We start from the raw sequence: 12,803 nt of genomic DNA, 5'->3' as shown, positions 1-12,803 counted from the left end.
TCGGCGCATTTTGTACCATCTGTAACCGGGATAAAGCTGATTGGCTGATCCCATAGTACAGTGAGTTGCAATAGTCAAGCCTCGATGTCGGAAATGCATGAATTAGTCTTTCAAAGTTACTAAAAGATAAAATTGGTTTTACTCTGGCTAAAAGACGGAGCTGGAAAAAGCAGGATTTGACCACTGAGCTTATCTGCTTATCAAATTTCAGACCATCATCAAACACAACGCCCAAGTTCTTTACCCAAGTCTTTGCAGACAGTGTTAGATTACCTAGGGTTATTTGACTAAGAGTATTTGATGAGCCAAACACTATAATTTAGGTTTTATTCTCATTAAAATGAAGAAAATTTAGAGATAACCAAGCTTTCACATCAGATATACAGGCCCTAATTTTTTCCAGTCCATCACAATTTGGTTTTAGGGGTAAATAAACTTGAGTGTCGTCCGCATAGCAGTGGAACGACAACCCATGTTTCCTGAAAATAGACCCTAATGGAAGCATGTATAGTGAAAAAAGAATTGGAGCTAAAATGGATCCCTGCGGAACACCACAGGACAAAAAAGCAGCCTTTGACGAATATTCCCCAGTGTTAACGCTAAACTTCCTATTTGACAAATAGGACCTAAACCATTCTAAGGCAGGACCTTTGATACCCACCCAGTGCTCCAGATGAGCAAGAAGAATAGAATGATCTACCGTATCAAAGGCCGCACTCAGATCAAGTAATAATAGTACAGTAGAAACCCCAGAGTCGGCAGCTATTAAAACATCGTTTAGGACTTTCAAGAGTGCAGTCTCTGTCGAGTGGTATTTTTTAAAACCTGATTGAAAAAGCTCAAATACCTTATTTTCATCCAGGAAACTCTGCAGTTGTTTCAGAACTATCTTCTCTAAAATCTTAGAAATAAAAGGCAAATTCGAAACTGGTCTAAAATTGTCCATAACATTTACGTCTAGGTTGGGTTTCTTTAACAGCGGCCGAACTATAGCATGTTTCAATGCTTCTGGTACCATGGAGGTTTCCAGACATCGATTTATAATGTTTAACAGGTAAGGCCCCACAGCATCAACAACTTTTTTCAAAAGAAAAGGAGGGATGGCATCCATAGAGGAGCCTGACGGCTTTAACTGCCCCACTATTTCTTGCAGGTGGGAGAGAGAAATAGGTTCAAATTGCTTCAGTTCCGCCGAACAAGCCACCAAGGTAGACGGGTCAAAAGAAGGACAGCATATCCCCAATCTAATGTCATTGATCTTATTCACAAAAAATGTAAGAAAGTCATCACACAGAGTCCTTGATACATCAGGATACTCATAAACAGGTGGATTAATAACAGAGTTAAAAACAGTAAAAAGAGTTCTTGGTCTGTAATAATTGTTAGTAATGAGTTTTGTGAAATAATCAGATCTTGCTGCTCTCAAAGCCTTTTGGTATTTTAACAACGAATAACTTAATATTTCAAAGGAAACATGAAGCTTATCCTTCTTCCATCTACGTTCTGCTTTTCTGCAGGACTGCCTCAAAGAGCGTATGTTATCATCAACCCACGGGTCAACTCTTGGCTTAGGTTTTAGGGTCTTTACTGGAGCTACTGTGTTTAAGACATTCACATTTAGAATTAAACTCATACAAAAGCTCCTCTGCACTTAATGCATACTGGTTTGTATCCATAATGTGTATAGTATCACAAAAAGCTGATGAGAAAAATGTACAAGTATCCAAATTAATTAATCGGAATTTACGGATAGCCTTTTGGGTTTCAAAGAGTTTGATGGTGTAGGAACAGAAAATATAACACATTTATGGTCGGAAAACCCATTATCTACTATCTCCAGATCAGACAACGAGATACCATATGATAACACCAGATCAAGTGTATGTCCACCTTGATGGGTAGGGACATTTACATGCTGATCTAAATCAAAGGCATTTATCAAGGTAATAAACTCTTTAGCTAAAGAGTCTGTTGGGCAACACACATGCACATTAAAATCGCCTAAAATTAACAATTTATCATACTTTGGTACAAACTGATCCAAAAAATCTGCAAGTTCATTTAAAAAGTCTGCATTATGTTTAGGAGGACGATATATCAAGGCAATCAACAGTGGACTATTCAGTTCAAATACAAATAGTTGCAGCTCAAAACTTCTGTAGTCATTTTGTACTATTTGGTGATATGAGAATATGTCTTTAAAAATAGAGAGTAATCCGCCACCCCGGCCAGTTAAACGAGGCGAATTTAAAAACAAACAGTTTGACGGTAAAAGTTCCGACAGAGGGCTTGAATCACCAACGGTAAGCCAGGTTTCCGTAATAAATAGGCAGTCCAATTCACGCAAAGTAAAAAAGTCGTTTATAATAAAAGTCTTGTTTACCACCGATCTTGAATTTAGTAGACCCAGCTTGAACAGACGCGGACTATCCGTCTCCGACAGCTCCTCAGACTCCCGCACCTGAGGGAAAGTACGCAGATGTTTGACGCACACTCCTCGACGGCTGTAGATACGGGGGGAGCCACACATACCAGAGGTCACCGTGGCTGGGACCAGGGGAGCACTCCGCTCATATAACAGGTCCAGGGAACGCCAGCGGACAAAATAGTCGCCGGCCAAACACCTCCCTCGACGTCCCAAGGACCGCACACCAGATTGCAAAACCAGGCAAGACTTCAGCCTAACAGCAAAACCACCGCGTTTTCCGCGTTTCTTCCTCTGTCTCTTAACTGGTAATGAGCATGGCCATCGCTGAAGATAACCAGGTATCGACGATAGGAAAGGAGGAGGTGGATAATATGAACCATTTGAGGCATAGTTCAACAAATTGTTTGAACGGGTCCGAAGACTTAAAATAGTTGATTTATCATAGACCAATCTTGCGCATTGCGTTACCTTTAAAATAAAACAAAATAAAACAAACAATACAAATAATAGGCTCTGAGACCGACGGCATGCCATGTACACCGGCGCCATCTTCCGTTAGTACAATGAAGGGTGGAAAAGGGTGGTTTGCCCGCTTCAGGTTGGTGGAGAGCTCCTGCCTCAAGTGGAGGAGTTCAAGTATCTTGGGGTCTTGTTCACGAGTGAGGGAAGGATGGAATGGGAGATTGACAGGCGGATCGGTGCAGCTTCTGCAGTAATGCGGTCCCTGTACCGGTCTGTCGTGGTGAAGAAGGAGCTGAGCCGCAAGGCGAAGCTCTCGATTTACCGGTCAATCTACGTTCCTACTCTCACCTATGGTCATGAGCTGTGGGTCATGACCGAAAGGACAAGATCCCGGATACAAGCGGCCGAAATGAGCTTTCTCCGCAGGGTGGCTGGGCGATCCCTTAGAGATTGGGTGAGAAGCTCGGTCACTCGGGAGGAGCTCAGAGTAGAGCCGCTGCTCCTCCACATCGAGAGGGGTCAGTTGAGGTGGCTCGGGCATCTTTTCCGGATGCCTCCTGGACGCCTTCCCGGGAAGGTGTTCCGGGCATGTCCCACCGGGAGGAGACCCCGGGGAAGACCTAGGACACGCTGGAGAGACTATGTCTCCCGGCTGGCCTGGGAACGCCTCGGTGTCCCCCCGGAAGAGCTGGAGGAAGTGTCTAGGGAGAGGGAAGTCTGGGCATCCCTGCTTAGACTGCTGCCCCCACGACCCGGTCCCGGATAAGCGGTAGAAGATGGATGGATGGATAGATGGATGGATGGATGGTATAAAATGGAACAAAGAGAGATACAAATCAACAGATAGAAATGAGGATCTAGGCCCTCCGAGAGTCACATAAATATGGTTGCATCCTGGGAGAGTATAATTACAGACAGGCCATTTTGCCATTAAAAAAGGGTCACACTTTATAATAGGTGGCCTTAGTATGTGCTTAAATGAAATACAAACAAGACTATGGGCTCTATCATACACCCGGCGCAATGCAGCGTCAGGCGCAGTTATAATTTTCACGTCCTGCGCCACATGTTTAAATAGCAAATGCATTTGCACCCATCTGTTCGCTCATGGGCATGCTGGTCTGAAAACGAGGTGCATTCAGACGCATTGTTGGTGCGTTGATATTTTGAGACAACTGAAATAGACTTTGCCATTGGCCAACTGAAACCTGGTCTAAAGTCAATGGCGAAATATTTATTTTTTTTGTTATTTAAAGAGCGCGTTAGTAATGTGCGCCTATGTGGGTCCACAACGCGAGTACACTTTGCTTATTACACATACAGGGATGCACAAACATGCCAAATATTAAAAATTAAAGGATTACAATGTATAAGATTAATAATGTGTATAAAAAGATATGGTGGAATCTGACTTGTCCCGTCGATAGTCTGCTCGCGCGCTTTAACCTCACGCATGAGCAGATCCGTTTGCGCTCTGGTGTTCAGTTTTTCCGCTTGCAAATTCCGTCATGTAAATAGCGCACCGGCAATGGCGCAAGCGCAACTGGCTTTAAAAAGGGAATGGCAAATGAGACTCTGATTGGTTTATTGCACGTTGCACCCAAAAAAAACACCCATTCCTCATTCAAAGAATAGGGACAACCCTTTTAGACCATGCGCACTGACCATTTTTCCCATTGTTAAACTAGCAAAAGTGGATTCGGACATGCCCTAAGTGCAATTGTGCCGTGCGCTTTATACAATGAAGTTAGATCGTTAAAATAGGGCCCTATGTTTTCACTGTGTAACTACATGTAATTAAAAAAAAAATCACATTTATTGCAAACGAGACTGATGTATGGGTAGATTTAGGAGTAAGTTTACAGTTAGGATTAGGATGAGGGGTTAGAATTAGTTTTTTTTTTTTCAAAACCTTATGAATATAGATTTGTTTTTCCCTCTTCATCATCTTGGACATGTTACCTAATTTTTTCCGCATCTTGGACATTATGTTTGACATGTTTGACTTCCCCTTCTATCTCTTCTTTGCCCAAATTTGGGGAGGGCCCTCTTCAGTTCCAGGAATGATACTCTCCCTGCACACAAAGTGAAGTCCACAAATAAATAGTTTACTCACTGTGGTGTGGAAGAACTTGACTGGCCTGCAAGCCCAGGCATGAACTCCATGAACGCATCTGGGATAAATAGGAGCAGTTATTGTGAGCTAGACACCATTGCCTACATCAGTGCCTGACCTCAATGGTGATCTTGTGTCTGAATGGAAGCAAATCCCTGCATCCATGTTCCAACTCTAGTGGAAAGCTTTCCAAGAAGAGTGTAAGCTGTTGTAGCTACAAAAGGAGGGATTAATGCTTGTTGCTATGCGTTTTAAAAATAAATGTTCAACAAGACACAAGAGCATCAGAGAGGTCAAGCACTGATTCTGGGAGATGCTTCCTTGCTAGCTATTTCTTCACTGTTTCTGATTTGGATCTTGCTTTGTGCACAGGGATATTGACATTTTAGAACTGTTAGCACATAAGGTAGTTCTCTAGAATGTGATTGTATGCTGTAGTATTGAGATTTATTTTTTCCTAGACTTACTAGTATTGCCAAACCCATTAATTAGAAGGGGGTGTACACACAAAAAAAGTAAAAGTGACATAAACATTGTTTGAAGCCCGCAAATCTGATGAGTATTTAGGAGCTTGACTAAAATAACAATGAACATTCAGATTGAAACCCCACACTTGCAGTGAGATTAAAATTGAACATATGAAAATATGTTTTGAAGCAATAGTGTGTCAGCTTTTTAGGGGTTCAAGCGCGTAGCTACAACGGTCAAAAGTATGAAATGGCTCATAACTCCTAAACCGTTAGGCGTAGGCTCAAGTGTTTTATAGTTTCAAGGGTTTTTCCAAAAACCTACTTTTGCGAACTAGTCCTAGGTTTTTGGCCCGACCTGAACTAAACCAGTACAGCAAGATTCTCTGGAGACTGATTGACAATAGTTATAAAAAAAAAAAGTGGAAATTTCGGTTCACGTTCCCTAAGGGCCGCCAAAACGTTCGAAGTGGGAGTGGCCACTTTTCCTAAATTGGCTATAACTCGTGAACGGAATGAGATAGTTTCACCAAACATTGCACACCTACGTAAGGGCTCATTCTGTGGTTGTGTGAAAAAGGACATGGTGACTGGCCACTTGGTGGCGCTATAACTGTTAAAAAGGTGTCAGAATAATGTATTTCTATGGCAAATCCCATGAAATGGCTGAAAGCGGCCCTCTTCCTGCCTGATTTGCATACAACCTCACAAAATCGGGTGTGCGCATGTGTCACGTGATCCTAAAGAAGCTTGGAAACTTTTATGGACGTCGGGGCATTGGTGATGCTTTAATTGTTATAAAAATGAAAAATGCTCTATATTATCCTATGCAAAATGACATTTAAATGACTAAAAAATTATCTGCTCTGTGCAGAACTTCACCAAATTAGCTGATCATGTGTGCCATATTATTCTAAAGACACATGCAAACTTTTACGGAGATCGGGCCATCAGTAGAGGAATTACAGTTTAAAAGGTAAAAAAAAAAAAAAACAGACACCAAAAAACACCACAATTCCATGATAAATGAGCTGAAAATGCAAAAAGCAACCTTTTTCTTTAAAGGTTGAAGAATGTAAATGTTTAAAGGCTTGATAAAGATTTTGTAACCAGCAGCTCAAGCGTCAAGTGCTGAGACCCTATAGTTTTTTTTTATAGGCATTTTTTAGGCCCTTTTTATTAGGGGTCAAGGGTTCAAGTGCATAGCGCTGAAACCCTATTGTTATTGTTAATTTTCCCATGATGCAGCATTCTCCATCTAAAACTGATTGGGCAGACCGAACCGTAAGTCGTAGAGACTTGAAACTTTGAGGGCTGGTAGTACTACAACGTCACCAAGGCCCGCCCCGATCGACCTGACAGGGGAGCTACAGCGGTCAAAAGTATGAAATGGCTCATAACTCCTAAATCGTTAGGTGTAGGATCAAGTGTCTGATATCGTTGGAATTCTTGGCTCAAGGTGGACAAAATGCATGCCTCTGATTTGCTCGCCCTTCAGGCGCCATTTTCGAGTAAATCAAGGTCTTTTGAAAAACCTACTTTTGCAAACTACTCCTATTTTTTTGGCCTGATCGGAACCAAACCACTGCAGAAATATTCTCTGGAGAGTGACTTTCAATAATCATACAAAAAATGCAAAGAAATGGAAAGTGGTGGAGATCAGGCAAGACATGGTGCTATAACTGTTAAAAAAACTTTAAAACCCATATTTGTCCTTAGTAAATTGCCTGTATTGGCTGTAAATGGTCTTTTCCATCTTTAATCTGAGTGTATTTGTTTATTTTGATCCCCATTAGCACTACCTAGGCATATTTGTTTATTTGGATCCCCATTAGCCACTACCTAGGCAGTGGCTACTCTTCCTGGGGTAAAACAAGTAAAAAATACAAAACTACATTTAATCAACAGCAATAAAAAGTCAAGTCAGTGAAACATTCTAACCCAACATTCATTCCAAATATCAAAATCAACCATTTACAATATATTGTGTCATTAAATGTTCCTTTAAATATTTTTAAAACTATTGTTAAAAAATATGTAATATCAATGGTAAATCCTTCCATATTTTCATTCCTTTATACTTTACAATCCGTTGTTTTGCAGTGGTTTTCGAAACAGGAAATAAAAAACATCCCTTTTATGCATGCCTGGTGTTAAAATTATGACTAGTACTACTATACAAAAGTTGAGAGTACAGGACATTAGGAACTCTAGACACAGAAATATTTCTTATAAAACAAACCAGTGCATTCTTATTATATTAGCCCTTCAAGAACCATTGTTTGCACAATTTTAGAAATATAGTGTTGTGGTAAAAAGTTTACACATCTCTTAATAGCTGGCGAACCAGGTCAAATAGTTTTGACCACTTCAGCCTACTGTCTAATATAACTCCAAGAAGTCTTATTTCCTCTACCTGTTCAATAGGCACACTCTTTACAGACAAATTTAACTTCTGATGCAATCAACTTTTGATGCAATTTGATGCAAACACAATGCTTTTGGTTTTTATCAAGTTTAGAACCAACTTATTATTCCGTACCTACTTTATGACCAATTGCATTTCCTCATCCAAAGCAGTAGACAACTGATTAATTGATGTTGCAGGTAAATATAATGTTTTGTCATCTGCATACATGACTGTCCATGCACACTTTAAAACAAGAGGAAGATCATTGGTCTTAAACTTCCTTGAGGCACACCACATTGCAACTCTTTCACATCTGAATAACTTCCATTATAAAATACACATTGTCCCATTAGACAGTTAATTGTTAAACCAATGTACAGTATGAGAAGTAAATTTATAACATTTCAGTTTATCCGGCAATAATTTATGATCCAGTACATCAAAAGCTGAGCTAAAATCTAACAATGCTGCTCCTACTAAGTTATTGTCATCAATATGTGCTCTCTCAATATACATGCTGAAAATTAGAGAGCAAATTATTCTCCTTAAAGAATAATTGAATTTGCTCACAAATTATCATTTTCAATACTTTGCTAAGAACTGGTAGAAAACTTATCGACTATTATGACCATTAAAACCCAGTGCTGCATTTTTCTGTAGATGAATAACCTTTGCATCTTTCCAAGCTAAAGGAAAAATCCCTTTTTCAATACTGATATTAAAGATGTGGCAAACTGGTTCTGCCAAACAACATTTCTTCTCTTAATTTATCAACTTTATTTATGAAAAAAAAATCATTAAAATAATTTTCAATTTCATATGATTTCAAAATAGTTAAAAATGAGTCACCTGTATCAATAAAAGAAGGAATTTTACTTGATTTCCTATTCATTATTTCATTGAGTGTACACTTTTTTTCACAATCATATTTACATTCAATTATTTTAATTCTGTAAAACATTCTTTTCTTTTTCCTATTAATTTTAGTTACTTGATTTCTTAATTTGCAATAGACGTCCCAATTCTCCTTGTTCCCAGTTCTCTTTGCTGTACCCTTTGCCACATCTCTCTTAAACATAATGTTTTTCAACTCATTAGCAATCCATGGTGCCCTAACATTCTTCACTGTACATTTTTTATAGGTGCATGTTTGTTGGGTAAAATAATCTTTCAAATGCTGACAATGCATTATCAGGATGAACTTCCTTATAAACATCACTCCAACATACATTATTTACGTCTGTACAAAATTATTCTTGACTGAATCTCTTATATGATCTTTTTTAAATTACTTTTGGTTTCCTAAGTTTTCTAAGTGTTTACATGCTTGCTAAATAAAACATAATATCTTTTTACGCATGTGCTTAAGCAGTCTTTAGTGCCGCTTTCAGAGCGGTCGCGTCCATTACGGAGAACTGACACGACCGTAACATCGTTTTTTCCTCATAAATGCGAACACGAAAAATAAAATAAAATAAAATAAAATAAAATGAATATATTATGTTCTGTGGAGAGCCAACCCTTCTTCATACGGTGGGTAGTATTAGGCCTACTTTTGGTTTGCTTAGTGTAATTCACAGAATTACTAAAAAATATTTTGCTATAACCTACCTAAAAGTTAAAGATTTTTTGTGTCACGCTATTTCCCTCATATTAAATATAAAATGCATGTGTGTATATTTTTCTAATGTCTGGACTCCTTTATTAAGGGAGTAGCTTATGGATGTATAAACAGACGTTTCAATATATTGGTATGCATTTTCTGGGAATTTATATTTCAAGTTTTTACTGCAAATGTCATGTCCATAACGCTGGAATTGCCCAATTTTAAATAATTTATTCTCAACTAGTTTTGTGGTGTAGGTCTACGTATTTTATAATGTTAATTTCAAATAATACTAAAAGTAATTTAAAGATGTGGTAGCTTTGGATCTGGACGTGTGGGGTGTGTCGTGATTCTGCCTTCTCACACCGCACACCGACACAGGTTCATGAATCTGAGTGTCGCGGTTTCATATTGCATATCTTTACAGCCCTAGTCAATTTAGAATGTTAAGTTCTACTTCTGTAGTTATTTTGGTTAAAGTAACTCAAAAGTAATACAGGAGTAATGTAACGCATTACAATTCTGAAACAGTAATATTGTAAGGTAAAGAATTAATTTTTAATAACAGTAACAAGTAATGTATTATGTATTACAGTTTGGAAGTAACTTGCACAACACTGCACACAGTATGATTTCAGACAGAGCTAAAGTGTGTGACTCATTTTTTCTTCTTCTCCCACATAGCAACATTTTGACGTCCCAGATCCGGCCCACATCTGGCACATGTGGAAAGATGATCTGGCCCACATGCAGCGTGGAATGACGGCCCTTGGGTGGCTCACTCCTGTTTGCCAGATCTGGGCCGCAAGTCAGCCAAGAGCAAAGAAATAAACCAGAACTGGACCTTATCTGAGCCACAAAATCTGTGTATATTAAATATTGAGTCATCTCAGCCTTAATATGCCTGTTAACAAGCAGAATCACTGAAGTAAAGAGAACAGAAAAAGAGACGAGCAGAAACACAAGAACTACAACTGACTTCCAGCCATAGCCTTAGATTAAATCAACTGAAGAGAAAAAAGACATTAAATCTCTCAAGATCTCAGTAGCGGAGGATTAAACAACTCCATAAACAGCATGACCAGCTTCACTTATTACTAACCAGACTGACTTTATTTCTGTCAGATGTCTACACAAGGTTTTATTGAGAATTAACAGGGGTTTAACTCTTTAACTCACCATAACAGTGATTAGTGTGTCCATTAGTTGGGCTCTTATTATATCTTTTGTCTTTTTTGGCCGCTGTGACAGTGTGTTTTTCAAACACATTTGCAGCAGCAAAGAAAGCTAAAGTGAAACGAGAGCAGGTGATTATGGTTACCGGTTGACCTTAACCTAACTGTAAAGTCCAACCTCTTACTCAAACCCTAAACATGATTGTAAAATGACCTTTTCGCATGTTATGATTTTTTATGTATTATTATGAGTTGCCATTAGAGTGTGCTGTATTATTGGCTGTGTCTATTAGGCCTGTGTAATTTTATATATTGATGTGTGTGTGTGTGTGTGTGTGTGTGTGTGTGTGTGTGTGTGTGTGGGTTTGTGGGTGGGTGGGTGTGTGGTCCCCATCGTCTCCCTCCTTGTGCTCCAACGACTCGCAACTCTGCCTGCACCGATGTGTGCTCCCGCTGCCAACCATCCTGTCATCCATGACCTCCATAACCATCTGCAACGCAATAAGACTGTGAGTATTCTTACTCTCCATTCCTCCAAAACTTTATCAGTGATCTGCAATTCATAGTTCCTCTTACCTTCAATAAACCTGTTTCTATCCTTGTTTTGAGTCTCTATTCCATAACACACAGGTGTTTATGTGAAAATATTGTTAATGTGATTGTAAATACTCATTCAATCAATTGGTCACATTATTTGAGATGGTGTGCAATTTTGTCTTATTTCCCAAAAAATTTAAGCAAAAAACAAAACCTTGAGGGGGGAAAAAGTAGTATCAGCTAATTAGGATCTGTAAATCCCAGGACAATCAAACTGATCAACACACTGTTTATGTTAAATTTTTGAGTAAAGCATTGCAAATACAATTGTTCTTCTGCTTCTTCATGCTGCTTCTCTGCTTCTTCTACAGATAATAGAATATTCTTCCTATTATATTTGTCCCAGTTAAATACTATTTTGTTACGTTTGTGATACGAATGCTATAGGGATCTCCCAGTCACGTGACCCCTAGCCACGTGTCAGCCATTTTGACGGAATACTTCAGCGCACCTACATACATGAGAATGCGGATTATCACGTTTTATGGCTGCGAATTGATTAAAATAATGAATAATGGTCACTGTATTAATTATCTTGAGCCTGCTGAAATGTTCCTATAAATATATTTTCTTTCCAACTGTGCAATCTGAATAAAAATAGGCTAAATATATTTATCCACTAAGCTGCAGCTCGTCTTCCCATTAACAGTTTTATTTTCTCTTTCTGACATTTCATACCTGTTGGGTTTACATTTTTTAATTAAATTGACTACAAAAAAAGATTGATTGTGTGTGCTGGTGTTTATTCCAGTCTTTTAAAATAGTTGAATGAATGAATGCTCGCGAGGTGCCTGTAATGATGTTAAATAAGCTAGGCTTATAATGTACACAGGGTAGAGGAGAATTACAGTCCACTACTTTGAATAGTATAGCATTTTGGGCATAAACATGTAAATAGTGAAAAGATTGACATTGAAAAATGACACAGAATGATTAAAATTTAATATTTAAATATTTAATCCAAATAAATAAATGTTCGTGGTTAGCACTGATGTTATTCATTTGTTCTCACACACTTCAGCGTCGCGGTCACTGGTTTAGATGAACACTGCCACTATCTATTATTAGCGCACCGTCAGCTAACTCTTCACGTCATGTCATCACAAAAAGAAATATACAAGAGGAAGATAAAGGAATTAGGAATCATAGATCCATATGAAGCACCACAAGTTCTTTTTACAGGAATTTAATGTGTAGAAAAACTTCCTGACATTGAGTTCGGTGACATTTACAGCTACCTTATTCACTTCTCATCACGTTACACCGGAGCTTCATTAAAAGCATACAAAAGCTTAGCAGGCTATCGGTATCACAGCATCGCTCGGGCATGATAGAGATGAATATTTCGCGACGAGCTGTATTATCACCAGCGGTTTAGCATTTTCTATTCCGTCAAGATGGCTGCTCCAAATGGCGTGACGTCACGCGGGACGTCCCTATAGAAAGAAATGCTAAAGCTAAAGAACTACTGAATGCATCATTAAAGGGTTAGTTCACCCAAAAATGAAAATTCTGTCAGTAATTACTCACCCTCATGTTGTT

The sequence above is a fragment of the Abramis brama genome, assembly GCF_963993115.1.
Source record: "Abramis brama genome assembly, chromosome: 18".
Classification (NCBI taxonomy): domain Eukaryota; kingdom Metazoa; phylum Chordata; class Actinopteri; order Cypriniformes; family Leuciscidae; genus Abramis; species Abramis brama.
Note: the sequence above shows the minus strand (reverse complement) of the source record.